Source organism: Babylonia areolata, chromosome 8 (genome assembly GCF_041734735.1).
Source record: "Babylonia areolata isolate BAREFJ2019XMU chromosome 8, ASM4173473v1, whole genome shotgun sequence".
NCBI classification, from domain to species: Eukaryota; Metazoa; Mollusca; class Gastropoda; order Neogastropoda; family Buccinidae; genus Babylonia; species Babylonia areolata.
The window spans coordinates 31,002,662-31,015,161 of NC_134883.1; the positions used below are offsets into that span (position 1 = coordinate 31,002,662).

At 43.3% G+C, this 12,500-nt stretch overlaps 1 protein-coding gene across 2 annotated transcripts in view; it reads right to left on the minus strand.

The window, feature by feature from the left end:
- LOC143284737 (gelsolin-like protein 2) overlaps positions 1–5,222 on the minus strand; it is a 43,035-nt gene extending 37,813 nt beyond the window's left edge. The window contains exon 1 of one of the 2 annotated variants that reach the window (XM_076591697.1): positions 5,083–5,222. The gene's annotated coding sequence lies outside the window, so the exon portion shown is untranslated. The remainder of the gene's footprint in view (positions 1–5,082) is intronic. The other variant, XM_076591695.1, reaches the window with a different exon arrangement.
- Positions 5,223–12,500: the final 7,278 nt, after the last annotated feature.

Below are 12,500 nucleotides of genomic sequence, written 5' to 3' on the forward strand. Positions count from 1 at the left end.
CCAAAGATGGACTTTAACTGCAGCGCATCTGAAACTGACCTTCCAAAACAACACTAAAAAAAAAATAAAGCAACACCTATTTCATATCAAGTGCATATATATGTTATATATTCAAACGAAACACACTGCTGTATTGTTCTTTTAGTAATCCAAAACAGTTGCCCTTCTCAGTCAAGACGGAACACAAAACGTTTTTCCTGGTCGTTTGGTTGGGGAAGGAGTGGGGGAGGGGTGGGGGCGGGGGGTGCAGGCTGGGTTTGAGGAGGTGGTGGTGGGGGGAGGGTGGGGGGGAGGAGAAGACTTCAAAGCCTGCACACCCAGCACAGGATTTTCAATCAGGAAAACTACAAGGAGCAGCATGGGGAGGTTAGGAGGGGGGGGGGGGGGGAAACTGGGGGGAAGAAACTGGTGGGAGGTGGGGGTAGGAAGTGAGATAAGGAAGGAGGGTTTGGGGGTGAGTGGATACGTGAGAGCATTTGGGGGAGAAGCCAGAGGGGTTATTAGCACCTAAAGGCAGGAAGACTGAAGAAGGTATACATAACTATGTACTGAACGCTGGAGAGAGAGGAACCTGTAAGGAGATGTTGGAGACGTGCCAACACACACCCACACAGACAGACAGCTGCCCACAGTCACGGTGTGTTCCCTAATTACTACAGGGTCTTCACGTTCTGACCACCCCTGGCCAGCCATTCTTGCCAAGACCACCTCCAATCTCTTCCTCTCTAGCTGGATCCACACTAAATGCTTCATGATCTCGTCCGACTCAACAACTACAACAGCGACTCAACAACAGCAACAACAAGCCAACAACAACAACAACAAAAACCCCCAATAAAATCATTACAGAACATCCCATCCGATCTATCTGGATTCATTTTATGCTTTGACTGGTTTAAATCCCATCCTCATCGCCAACGTAGAGTCGCTGTTATTTCATACAACAGAATAACAGACTAGTTGAGTTGCAATCTCTTAATACTGCCTGTTCACTAACGTCAACAAAATACGGGTTCTTGCATTGCCTGGGTAAACAATAATTAATTTCATCAAAATGTCTGTTTACTCAAATAGACTGACACATGATTAAAACATGTAAACATTACACCACTGAACAAATACCAACAACAAGCACACACACAAAAAGAAGAAACAATAAAATCATTATCGAACATCCCCTCCTCTCTATCTGGATCATTGTTATGCTTTGCCTCAGTCCCAATAAACAACAACAACAAACTAAAACAATAAAAAATCAATACAGAAATCCGCTTCAATCTATCTGGATTCATGCTATGCTCTGATCTGGTCCCAATGAACTACTGAAAAAAATATACTGTATCTAGAACAAATGATGATGTGCGTATGTGTGCGTACACACAAAAAAGGGTTGAGTGTGTTTGTGCTGAGCTTGTGTGTGCTAATGCGTATGTGTGCATTTAACTCTATGTGAGCTTGTGCATGTGTGAGGGTGTGTGCGTGATTGTGTGTGTGTGTGTGTGTGTGTGTGTGTGTGTGTGTGTATGTGTGTGTGTGTGTGTGTGTGTGTGTGTGTGTGTGTGTGTGTGTGTGTGTGTGTGTGTGTGTGTTTTCACATCATTGTGTTGCTCATCATGCTTGCATGCATGTGTGTGCAATCACACTGAAGTGTGTGTGTGTGTGTGTGTGTGTGTGTGTGTGAGTACGAGTGTGAATGAGCATGAGTATGTGAGTCTCTTGTGTGTGTACAGATGTGTGTGAATGTGCGTGCATGCATGTGCATGCAGATGCAGAAGTCTGACACAATTAGCGTGTAACACTGCATTGGACAAGGCACAACCATAGTCACAAACACCATGATAAAATACTAATGTATCTATACACACACACACACACACTTATATGTGTATGTGTGTGTGTGTGTGTGGCTGTCAGAAATGCCCCTCACTGGAGCTGAGAACCATTCAGTCAGTGTCACACCCACTGTCCTAACACCAGTTGGGAGGAACACTTTCTCAGATCCAGGTCTCACACTACCGCCTTCAGTCTGCCCCTACAGCCCTCACCTTCACCCCACCCACCCACCCACCCACACACAACAGTGAGTAATATTGGGGCACAATCAGTGCATATGGCAACAAGACAGGGTGTGTGTGTGTGTGTGTGTGTGTGTGTGTGTGTGTGTGTGTGTGTGTGTGTCCATGTGTGTATGTGTGTGTGTATGTGTGCAAGTCTCTGCGTGTGTGTCCATTCGCATGTGTGCACACCCCACGTGCAACCGAACAGCTAAGATTAAAGTACTGGGGATATGCCACCCATGATAGTGCTGAGACTTAACAGTCTCTCTCTCTCTCTCTCTCTCTCCCTTGAAAGGAATGTGAACCACTCCCTTCAAGCTGCATGGCACGTGAATACATGTGTTGAACACATGGACACTGACACAGTCCCCACAACAAGACTGATAGTAACAGTGATTTGGCACACACACACACACACACACATACACACAGTGTTGGTGTCTCTGATGTGGGGAGCTCAGCCATTAACCATTCAATATGTGTATGACAGGTAAACTGAGTGATAGGAGGTGGTGGTTTGGTGTATCTTGTCTTTACAAAGACGCTTACTGTAAGTCCCAACCATTTATACCATTCTATATGTGTCAGAAGGCTAAACTGGGGGAGGGGAGGAGGGGTTTGATTATATCAGGAGGGGTGGGGGGTGTATTTGAACATGTGTACATATAAACATGTCATGGTTCAACGATTCCACAAGCAAACTTCAAAGCTGGAAAATGACATTCAGTTCTGTTCAAAACACTGTCCTGAGTAATGCTATTCTCCAGAGCCATTTCTCATGCTTATTTTACATGTTTCTTCAAACTTTATCTCATAGCATATGCACACTAAAACCACTAGAATACATAATGAATTTGTCGCTAAGGATGAGAATATAATCATGAATCCTATGTTGTACAGTGTTCTGTATCTCCTGTCAAATGTTAAATCCATAAAGATGATGAACTGCACTTTAAAGTCTAAAATTCACAAACGGAAATATCTTCATTTTGCAGTACTTAATGACAATCAGACAAGGGGGAGACTGCCTGCAAACAAACCTGTCCAGTGCAGGTTAACATGTGCTTGCATGAATGCACACACACACACACACACACACACACACACACACACACAATGTGCACGCATGCACGTGCACACCCAACACACACATGCTCATGCCTGCATATATAAACATATGCCCACACTCACAACTGAATGAAATCGGACACTGGAAATTACAGAAACTGATGCAGACTTTCACCCAATCAACTTTAAATTCCTGGTGGAATGATCCAACTTAACACATCTTTGGAATGGAACAACGGATACAGAAGAGGAGAGAATATTTCACGTACACCAAGGTTCAATTTTAATGTGTCAGTGTGTGCAGACTGATCCACATATACATCACATCTGCTGTTTAAAAAAAAAAAAAAAAAAAAAAAAAGCAAGCAGATGCCTGATATTTGCATAAACTCAACATGCCGATGAGGACTTGAAAGGCTTCCCTAGCATTGTGTAAAACATTCAGCATAAAATGGAGAGAAAAAATCCACAAAAAGTATATATATATATATATATATATATATATATATATATATATATATATATATAAGACACCAGCAGACTCTGCAACTGCACCTGACTCAGGGTACTGCTGCCAGAAATAACAGTTATGTCTTCAACAATTCAGGATGGGAACTGCTCATTATTTAAAAAAAACAACTTTAATTCATCTGCAAGTGAAATGCACAATAACCAGTCTGCAAACAGGGAGCCCCACTTTTAAATCCGTTAACATACAAGGAAAGGCCAATTTGTTAAACTAACCTGTGTGAACAAACTATTAAAAAATAAAGAGAGAGAGAGAGAGAGAAACCCTGCATGTTATCCATTGGTAATCACAGACTGAACAGCAAGAATGGCTGGAAGATTTCCAGGTCTTTTTGTCATTCTTGTTATTACAATAGGCTAGCCTATTTCTGTATTTCATTTACACATTTGTTTTGTTTTGGTTTTTGTTGTTTTTTTCCTGTTTTTTTTTTGTTTTTTTTTTGGGGGGGGGGGGTTCAGGGGGTTATGGTGGGGTTTTTGTTTTTGTTTTTTTGATTGACTGTTGCTGTTTATTGTGCCTTTTCTTCACTGAAACAATTATCCAATTTCTGATAGCAGCAAAAAAAAAAGTATGGTGTTTTGATGGGCGGTTTTTGGTGGTCGTTTTACTGTTGTGGTTGTTTTTACACGTGTGTTATTTTGTTTATTTCTTTTTCAAGATTGTTTTTCTCTGTACTACCTTGAGAACTTTACGAGCAGAAAAAAACACATGTTTGAGCACTTCCACAAAGCTTACTTTTAGCAAAAGCACCGCACCTTTTGCGATTATGCTCTCCTCCCCTCACCTTCCGGGGCCACTCTGAGCAACCATTGCCACTCCCACCCCACCCTCCTCGCTGAAGACTTTCTTGCCGGCTTATCAAAGTCGGCGGCGAAAGAAATGAAAAACATTGATGGGAAGATGACGAATACCAAAAAACTGACAGACTGTGGACAAGAAACGTCTGCATTTGACTGGGACACGTCTGGAAAGATATGAACTTGGAGGAGGACGTGTGAATTGGGGATAGTCTGCAAGACCCTTTGGTCCAGTGATTCAACACGCAACTTCCTCGTCAGGCTCACGGCAGAAACTTTTCAAGTCTGAATGCTGCAACTCGTTTCTCTTCATCTACGAGGCATTTTGATTCTTGATATGCTGACACTAGCAGTTCGCTTCAAAGTGAACTGAGCAACAGTTGGATATTAGATTATTACCTTTTATCTTTGAGATCAACAAACCAGTATGAGTCACTTTATCTCGACCCGTGCATCGTCTCTTCCCAGTAACACGGAAAATATGCACCTTTCCTGTTCACAAATGAACGTAGCGTTTCTATCAATGTCCAGATGATTTAATCTCAAGTTTCATATGTAGTGAACTTTAGCTTTAATGCGTTACAAATCACAAATACACATCAACCTTTAAAACATGCAAGCAAAACTTTACCTGCAACTTCGGGAGCTCTCGCGTCGTCTGCAAGCAGGAGTGGTTCCGCTTTTACCTTGACCCCCCCGGCCCCGGCCCTTATACGGAAAGTGTTCTGCACGCGCGCCGCGAGCAAGAGTAACGCGCGAAGGCGAATGATGTGATGTCTGAGCACAACAAAGATTCTCTCTCTCTCTCTGATCAAAGGTGAAAGATTTCAAAAACTAGATACAACCATTTATATTCGACGTGTCATTAATGATAGTAATAAAGAATTACAATGTGCACAATTTATATTTTCACCTGACACAGGCTGGTAACATGTAATGACTCACAGTCACACTCCGACAGTGCGTAGGAAGACTATTTTGTTGCGTGATATCGCTGCAACGTGGCATTGCTGCTCTGTCTGTCTGCATCTCTGTCTCCTCTTCTCTCTCCCTCTGAATCTCTCTCTTCTTGTTCTCAGTTAGCGATGTCGTGTTCTAAATATGTCAATTCACTATTCATATATTCCTGATGGTAACTGTTTTATGGGTCTCGTCTTTCGATGGCTGGATTTCAAAAAGCAATGTCTCACATAATTACCGAGTATCAGTATCGGTATCAGTAGCTCAAAGAGGCCGGCGTCACTGGGTTCGGTCAAGTCCACTGATATACGCTACACCACATCTGCATCTGCCCCAGCAGATGCCTGACCAGCAGCGTAACCCAACGCGTTTAGTCAGGCCTTGATGAGAAAAAATAAATAAACAAGAGAGTCAAGGCCTTCAAGACTCACTTGTGATACACTAAAAAAAAAAAAAAAAAAAAAAAATCTAATCCTTAAAATGTGTTCTGTATTTGCTTCGGCTTAAAAGAAAAAGAAGAAAAAAAAGTCCTAACAGCAGATTCGAACCTTACGTGTTCGGATGAGAAGAAACTGTCTTATCTAGTACACTATCGTGGCTCTTTAACTGACGTTCAAAAGTATAATATCTAAACATGCTTTTTTTTAAAGGGCGATAAATCGATTGCGGTATTCGCAGTGAGAACGCTGTTCAAATCATATTATTCTGGTGTACCTTGGGCATTCAAAAAATCTTTAAGGACAATTAAAAATTCCTTTTAAGTCCCGGCAGTAAAGGAGACGTGGCTATCACCGCCGGCAATCACACTGCAACATTTAGCCGTTTTCTCTGGATCTAGATAGATGTAAAAGTTTAGTTACACCCGGTTGACAGGATCGATTCAATTTCTCCTTTATGTTCAGTCTAGTTTTATAGTTTTAAAGTTGATATGAAAATTCAGTATTTTGTTAAACTAATAACATGTAGAGCCAAGTACAAGTACTTCTAAACGTTGTATGAAGTGAAAAGGACTTCATTTTGAGAAAAGTCAAGACTGGAAATTTTTACGTTTCATCAATTCACTGAGGGTATTAACTCTCATGGTTTATTATTTTAAACTGTGAATTCCAACTGATTCTATGGATATCTTTATGGCAGTTTCGGGCATAATCCAGTAAGTGATGAGGCGTTCACAAATCTTTCTCTGAATAAATATTTAATGGTCTCCTTCTCCAACTTTCCATCACATGTTATCGTGTATTGTCGATTGAATATAGGACTGAACGTGCAGGTCAACAACTTGAAACAAAATGGCGTCGTTTGCGTTCGCGAAGAATATGAGCACGCGCTTTGAATATATATAAATATGTGTAGTACGCAATTGATTTTTGCCCGTGACCTTCAGGGCTCAGCCAATAGATCTATAAAGTCCACTCGTCGTATTGATTTTAGTATTTTCCGAAAAAAGACCACTTGGGCGAATGAACATAGTGAAAACCCTGTACATGGAGAGTAAAACATGCAAGCTTTTTATGTATTGAGTATAATTTCAAAATGTAATGTTTGAGATGAGAAAGATCAGTTTAAAGCAAATTAAGTCCCTTAGCATTAATTACAGATTAATTTCCCTTTTTTACTATCTGCACCAAAACGTTTGCAAAATAAATATAACTTCCATGCTTAGCAAAAGAAGTTCCTGTTTGAACAAAAAATGATAATAAGACAGGCAAGGCCTTCAAGACTCACTTGTGATACACTTAAAAAAAATCTAATCGTTAAAATGTGTTCTGTATTTGTTATTATAATGCTTCGGGTTAAAAAAAAAAAAAAAAAAAGTCCTAACCAGATTCGAACCCTGTGTGTTTGGGTCAGAAGAAACAGTTTTACCCATTACACTATCATGGCTCCAAGCTATGACAAACACTCGAAGAGTACAGCATCAGGGGACAACTGTTGGACAACATCAGAGCCATCTACAACAACAGTATGAGTGCAGTCCACAACCAAAACGGACTCACAGACTGGTTCGAGGTGTCATCTGGAGTGAGACAAGGGTGTGTTCTGTCACCGTTACTTTTCATCATATACATGGATAAAATCACAAAAGAAGCAAACCCCAACCCAGAAGATCTGAATGAGATGCTGTTCGCAGATGACCAAAGCCTGGCACATGAGAAAGAAGAACAACTTCAAGCTACCAGCTTGCCCCACTCCTCAAACATCCCAACATCCCCATTGAGACCAAAGCCAAACTCATTACCTCCATCTTCATCCCCACCTTGACCTACCAGTGCCAGACATGGACCCTGACAAAAAGTCTGGAACGCAAAATAACCACTTGCGAGATGCGATGTCTGAGGAGAGCCGTCAACAAGACCAGACGGGACATGATCAGAAACACCAGGATCAGAGAAATGGTGGGAACAACACCTGTCCTCCACCATATCCAAAGGCAAACGATCAGATGGTTTGGACATCTAACACGTATGGCACCTCACCAGATGGCCAGTAAAGCGTACAACAAAAGGATATCAGGATACAAGGCAAGAGGAAGACCAAGGAAGACCTGGATTGACGGTGTGAAAGAAACCCTGAAGACCCACAACATTCCACCCAACGAGGCCTTCCAGCGTGCCAGGGCCCGTCAGCTCTTTCTCCCCTCGACACCCTAGATGGTACAAGAGGACGGATAAAGAAAGAAAGAAAGAAGGCTCCTTAACTGACATCCTAAAATTTAATATTTGAACATTTGTCAAGTCATCATCAGGTCTAGTCTGCATAAGGGTTTGGTGTAACTCCTCAACATATTTCTTTTTTTCATCAAAGTTTCTTTGATTGCTCTGTTGTATGAAACGTTTGAGCAGGGCGGGTCCTTTTTCTTCGTTTGTCTTAAGTTTGGTTCCATCAGTATCTAACATGCCTGGGGTTGTTGTTGTGCCTGTTTTCCCTTCCTTGCGACGATAAAATTGTCAGAACTCTGTCAATGTTGTATTATAACTGAGTGCCTGACAAAACTGTTTCCACATGTCATTTTTGGCCTCGTGAGCAATGACTTCAAACTGTTTTGTTTTTTCTTTCATTTTTGTTTCAATATCTTTGTCCGGAGAAGGTTTTGTTCTTTCTTTTTGCCAAAGTTTGACAGCCGCATGTTTTTCTATCCAGGCTCTCTGTGTGTCGGTATTCCACCATGGGGGCTGGATAGTTTGCATCCGGTTCGGTGCCGTTCTTTTGTTTCTTCTGCGTCCTAATTTTTCGATGATGGTTGTCTCTTTGGTTTCATACTGAAATGGATCACGCGGTTTCATACAGGGCTTATTCGATAGTTTCTGTAGACTGAAAACTACCGGGAGGTGATCACTGCCTTGGTGTGGAAAAAATCGTATAACAATCCATGTCTTCCGCTGAACGGGAGTTTTCAGGATACCGCGAGGACCAGCCTCGGAATGCCGACAGCCAGGACTCCACCACCCGAGCACACTGAGCCAGGATGCAGCACGGACCACCCTCAGACCGCAGACACGGACATCTCCAGCACGCCAGCGGCCAGGACACAGAGAGGACGCCCCCCCCCCCCCCCCCCCCCACCCCAAGACCACACCATCCCTCATGGACAAGACCACAGCCACGAACACCTTGACCTGAAGGGCGAAACACCAGTAGGTCGTTAAACTCACCCATACTGCTGACCGGGAGCCACTGGGTTCTCGGCGGCCTACCTGGGAGGACACATTTCAAATGACCTTAAACAGAAAAACCATACGACTGTCTTGGCTTGGCGTCGTGAACGATGTACTAAGGGGTTTGCCTCACGGTCTTTTAACAAGTCTGTTTAAAAGTCCGAGTGCGGGGTTGTCCACTGCATCTGCTGCATCATGCTCGCTGGTGGCTCAATATGATAAACAGTCTCAACATCTTCCCAGATCACTTCAGTTCACTACTGACACACTCTACTGTTCTCTGAGTACCCACTGGCACACACACACACACACACACGCACGCACGCACACACACAGACACACACAGATACTCAGATACTGAGATAGACAGACACGTAAAAATCCTTTTGATGAGACCCAAGTTCCAAAACTCACGTACTCACAAATAGTCATTTTACTAGAGTTCATACTGGAAAGGGATGAGCTGTTGAGAATTAATTAGGAGGGGAAAAGGTGTGTCTTCAGACTGGATCTGAAAGATTGCAGCGAAGATGAGTGACGGAGAGGCTGAGGAAGTTGATTCAGAAGAAAGGGGGCTTGGAACGAAAAACTGAGTTTTCAGTTGCCGGGTTCGAGCAGGGGGGGATCCTAAGCATATGGGTGCCAGAAGAAGAGCGGAGTTGGCGTGAGGGTATGTAAAGATGAATGAGATAAGAAAGATACTGTAGACCAGATGACTCAATGGACTTTAAACAAAGAGAGACTGACGACTTTGTAAATAATTCTTTCTTGTACCAGGAGCCAGTGTAAAGCATGAAGGAGAGGAGGGACGTGGTCAAATTTACAGGAACGAAAGACAAGATGAGCAGCATAGTTCTGGACTTTCTGAAGCCTAGCAATGAGGTGGCTGGGTGAACCGACAAGCAGGGAATTACAATAATCCAGGCGGGACAGCACAAAGATACAGAGGAGAGTTTTGGTTGCATCTTCAGTCAGGAGATGACGAATGGATGCATTTCTGTGAATTTCAAAGTAACATAGTTTTCATATATTTGCAACATGCTGCTGATAGGAAAGAGACTAGTAGAGTATGATACCAAGATTATGGACGGAAGTGGAAAGAGGAATGTCGGTGCCAATGAGGGAGACTGAGTGGCAAAGTCTTTGTGGGGTGATAATCGTGATTTCAGTTTTATCCTCATTTGATTTAAGCTTGTTTTGAGTCATCCATGTCTTCAGATCGCAGATGCAGGCCTAAGTAGAGTCAATGAGAGAGGGAAGGAGAGACGATTTAAGGAGTCGTATGGTTTAATGATCAGTCCTGTAAGCTTTGTCAACATTCGGGGGTTATGCCGGGAAACAAGAACATTGCCAACATGCACACACGGAAAAGCTATGGTGGGACAACGAATGATGATTCACAATCATGGTGGAAGTCGGTTGTGCCGTTTTGAGAACAAACAAAATAGGCAAAATGAAGATATTTCCATTTGTGAAGTTTAGACTTTAAAGTGCAGTACATCATCTTTACAGGTTTACCATTTGAGAAAAGGAATGGAGAAACAACACTGTACAACATAGTCTGTATACATGGATTTATGATAATTCTCATCCTTTGCGACACATTCGTTTTGTATTCTAGTAGTTTAGTGTGGATATGCTATGCCCAATTTTTAACTGAGAATATGATAAAAAAACAGTTATGTTTGTATGCGTCTAATATTTTGACATGACCGCACCAGCTTTAATACTGGTCCGTCTATGAAGCATATCACACTACACATCAGTACTATTATGATAACTAAATGATGGTTCCCAGAAGACATTATGCAGTTGTCATGCATGCAGGTTAAACTAAACCGGAGGATGAAGGGTCCGTAGTTTGTTGGTATCTGTCATTGTTGTAATTTAAATACAACTCAGTAAATTGCATGCTGTCATGCAATGCAAAATGTGGAAATTGCTTTAGTTTTAGATTATATATTTTTGTTTTTGTAAGTGGCAAGGGTATTAGAGTGCCAGTGAGTGTACCGTGCACCCAGGAGATTATAGATTGTGGCACCCGTACACTATACTTTGACACTGATGGCAAAGTGTTAATATCACGCTTGACTTTCAGGTCCAGATGTGCACCGCAGTCATAAAAACTGTAGGGAGAGCTGGACAGTACAAGGTCTTCAGTAAAATGTTTTGGCCCTTAACCCCTTACAGTCTAAGGGGGCCGGGCCGCACCCAGGTCATGACTCCTGGATGCGCTTGTATTGCCGCCTTTCCCCCCCCCCCCCACCCCCCCCTGGTTCTCAGCACTGAGGTTCGAACCCGCGCCTGCTGGGTGGTCGCCACTTCAGGACTGAGTCACCTTTTCTGGCAGACGTTTTATCCACTGAGCCATCGTACGCCAAGTTTGAGTAGGGAAGTTTAGTTTCATTCCTCCTCGACCAGATCCAGCTGGAACTCGTTTCTGCTGCTTCTGCCATTGCCTTGAGAGCCCGTGTCCTTTCTCTGCCAGAAATTGACAGCTGTTTCATGAGGCTGTAGGCAGATGCGCTCACAAACCCTCTTGCACCTATCCGGCTCTAAGGCGAGGGCTTTGGCTTGGAAGCCAAATTCTCTCAGGCTGCTGGCTAGACTAACATACGTCTTGGTCTTGTAGAAGTGGGCTTCCTCCATTCTGCTTTCGTATGGCACAGTGAGCTCAATCAGAATCGCTTGTTCCGTTGCCTTGGAGTGAAGTACTGTGATAGTCAGGTCTCATGCCGCTCTTGCTGATGATTTCCGGATGTTTCAGTCTTCCCCTCTAGTAGGTCAACTGTGCATTCCCAGTCTTCAGCACCGTCAAGCAGCCCACGTTTCCATGCTTTGGATGTTACAGCTGTTCCTGGCCAGACTTTATTGCCTTCTGCAGAAAGGAACTCTACTGGAACTTCTGGTGGTGTGGGTGCTCCTTCAGTTGGACAGTGCTCACCACGTGTGCAATTTCTTTTAGCACTTCAGGTTGCGCCCCCATGTATACCGTCCTGGGCTCAACGCCGCTTTGCATGAGTTCAGGTCATGAGCTGTTTGTTTGCCATGGCAGAGTGGGCGTGCAGGGTCATCTGCCGCTTTCCCCCCGCATTTCACCAAATTTGTGTTCGAGGGAAGGAGGTCGTACACAGATCTTAGGATGAAGCTGATCTTCAGAGGGGCCATAATTATGTTCCACATGTCGCTCCAGCTGAGGCTCCTTTGGAGTTCATTTTCCCATGTTGTCCACTGCCCCTGCTGGCCTTGCTGGACTGCCTTCTGGATTCTTTTATCATCCTCTTCCTTCTTGATCTCCTGTATGATCATGTCTCTTTGCTTTCCCCCTTGCCTTGGACCACAATTCCATCTTTGTGGATCCCAGGTCCTGTCTGTTGGTTTGAGTGTGTCCTATTATTTCCTTCGTCTTAAGGCTTTCTTTCACTGCACTGAC